The following is a 2,626-nucleotide window of genomic DNA, read 5'->3' on the forward strand; positions in this document are numbered from 1 at the left end:
ACATGCTCTTGCACACGGCCCAATCCAGAGTGCTTGCTGAATTAGCTTAGCAACATGCTAACTGGCAGACCGTTAGTCAGAGCTCTAGACGGCTGATTTCAGTCAATGAGGTCACGGAACAAGCACCTATTTTCACACTCTGGAGTTTTATGGTTTGAACTTCAGTCTGCCGAAACAAAAAAACTCAATTATAATAACATTGTGTTACAGATTGTTACGGGAGAATTATTTCTCTTATGCGGCAAAATGGCTGCCACAGCTTGAGCTGTATCCCCGCCCGCAGTGAGAGGAGGAGTAGTAGTTCTCCTTCCTGTATGCTGTCAGAGGAGGAGTAGTAGTTCTCCTTCCTGTATGCAGTCAGAGGAGGAGTAGTAGTTCTCCTTCCTGTATGCAGTCAGAGGAGGAGTAGTAGTTCTCCTTCCTGTATGCAGTCAGAGGAGGAGTAGTAGTTCTCCTTCCTGTATGCAGTCAGAGGAGGAGTAGTAGTTCTCCTTCCTGTATGCAGTCAGAGGAGGAGGAGTAGTTCTCCTTCCTGTATGCAGTCAGAGGAGGAGTAGTAGTTCTCCTTCCTGTATGCAGTCAGAGGAGGAGTAGTAGTTCTCCTTCCTGTATGCAGTCAGAGGAGGAGTAGTAGTTCTCCTTCCTGTATGCAGTCAGAGGAGGAGTAGTAGTTCTCCTTCCTGTATGCAGTCAGAGGAGGAGTAGTAGTTCTCCTTCCTGCACAACAGCTGAGGGGGATCCAGGAATCTCATGGTCCAACACCTCATTAAGTGGAAAAGACAGAGAGGCAAACAGACATCATCTGGCCCTGTTCCTACCCTGATCTGGCCCTGTTCCTACCCTGATCTGGCCCTGTTCCTACCCTGATTTGGCCCTGTTCCTACCCTGATTTGGCCCTGATCCTACCCTGATCTGGCCCTGTTCCTACCCTGATTTGGCCCTGTTCCTACCCTGTTCTGGCATGGATCCACTTCAGTCAGCTGTGGTGTGGGCTTGGGAACTGTACAGCCCCTCAGACTTAGTCTAGTGCTCCTTTGCCCTGCTTCTCCTCTTCCTCTCTTTCTGTTGGACACACACGCCGTACCCCTTGTGTTGTTCCATGTGTGTCCTGTAGAGGTGTGGTTCATGACAGCCACTCGCCTCGCCCCCATCCACCTGTCCACCTGTTGGGCTCCTCTGCCTCCACCGGATCTGCATGCATGTCTGTCTGTCTGTCTGTCTGTCTGTCTGTCTGTCTGTCTGTCTGTCTGTCTGTTTGTCTGTCTGAAAGTGTGGTGGAATGTCTGCATTAGTGCCAAGGTACTGGAGCAGGCCTTAGCCAGACAGGAGCCGGGTCTGGGCCGGCTATGGCCCGTAACTGGTTTGGTTCCGCTTCTGTTGCGGTTCAATGCTGGTCCAAAATCAGCTGCTAGCCAAACTCACGCCAGTGATCCGGCAGGGCAGACTGTTGTAGTCACACAGAAAACACATCAGAGAAATGTGTGTTGTGTGTTGCGCTGGACAATATCAAACCCTTTCACCTGTATTTGGGTCGGGAAGCCACTCGCGGCTCCTCTCTTAAAGATGCAGGTGGTTTTATAGGACTCAACAGCGCCCCCTGTAGGGAAGCCACTCACGGCTCCTCTCTTAAAGATGCAGGTGGTGTTATGGGACTCAGCAGCGCCCCCTAGTGACTGAGCTGGCTAAGGCCTGCACTCAAGTTCTGATCACCGTAGCAACTTGTACATTTGAACTCTGGGTTGTAAGCCAGGAGTCGTAGCCTAACCCTAACCCTAGCCTGGGTTTATAGACAGGGGAACTCAAACTGAGTGGTCTTGGGTGAAGCTCATGGGAATGATGTCCCGTCTAATCAGTCCCTTTGGATAAAGCAGTGTTTATATAATCAAGATCTGTACAAAATGGTTTTCCCTATCCTTTGAAGCACACAGCGTTTTTAAAAAGTAAGGACTCATAAGTTGCTGAAGATGTTATTATATGGTTCCAAACAAATCAAACTAATGCTTTAAATTTGAGTTTATTTTTTTCTTTGGATGTCAAAGCTATGATTGATTGATTGACAGCATAGGCCCATGTTTGTTTTCTTTATTGGCACTTTGATTTGCGGTCTGTGTGCCGCGCTCCTGTGTGAGTAACGTCTCCGACTCCTGTGTGTTTGTGTTTATTACTCCTGTGTGTTTGTGTTTGTTACTGTGTGGCCTGACGGCCCACACCTTAAGGACACTCTTCTGTGTTTGACTTCACACACACACCTTAAGGACACTCTTCTGTGTTTGACTTCACACACACACACACACACACACACACACCTTAAGGACACACTTCTGTGTTTGACTTCATCATCTGCTGCTTCTTACCAAAGTTAACTCTTTTCAGTAGGCTTCATCAAGAAGTGTCAAACTCCCCCATTCTGTTTATTCTGTTTGTGTAACTATGCTACCATGAAATAAAATAAAGACGATATTTTTTTGCACTGGTTATGAGCGTGTGTTTGTACTGGTTATGAGTGTGTGTGTGTGTGTGTGTGTGTGTTTGTACTGGTTATGAGTGTGTGTGTGTGTGTGTGTGTGTGTTTGTACTGGTTATGAGTGTGTGTGTTTGTACTGGTTATGAGTGTGTGTGTTTGTAC

General features: G+C 47.7%; 1 protein-coding gene across 1 annotated transcript in view; it reads left to right on the forward strand.

Moving 5' to 3' along the window:
- LOC308381849 (spindlin-1) overlaps positions 1 to 2,407 on the forward strand; it is a 16,189-nt gene extending 13,782 nt beyond the window's left edge. Inside the window, exon 5 of the mRNA XM_080859467.1 lies at positions 1 to 2,407. This exon is cut by the window's left edge and continues 3,160 nt beyond it. The gene's annotated coding sequence lies outside the window, so the exon portion shown is untranslated.
- Positions 2,408 to 2,626: the final 219 nt, after the last annotated feature.

Source organism: Sprattus sprattus (assembly GCF_963457725.1).
Source record: "Sprattus sprattus genome assembly, chromosome: 20".
Lineage (NCBI taxonomy): Eukaryota > Metazoa > Chordata > Actinopteri > Clupeiformes > Clupeidae > Sprattus > Sprattus sprattus.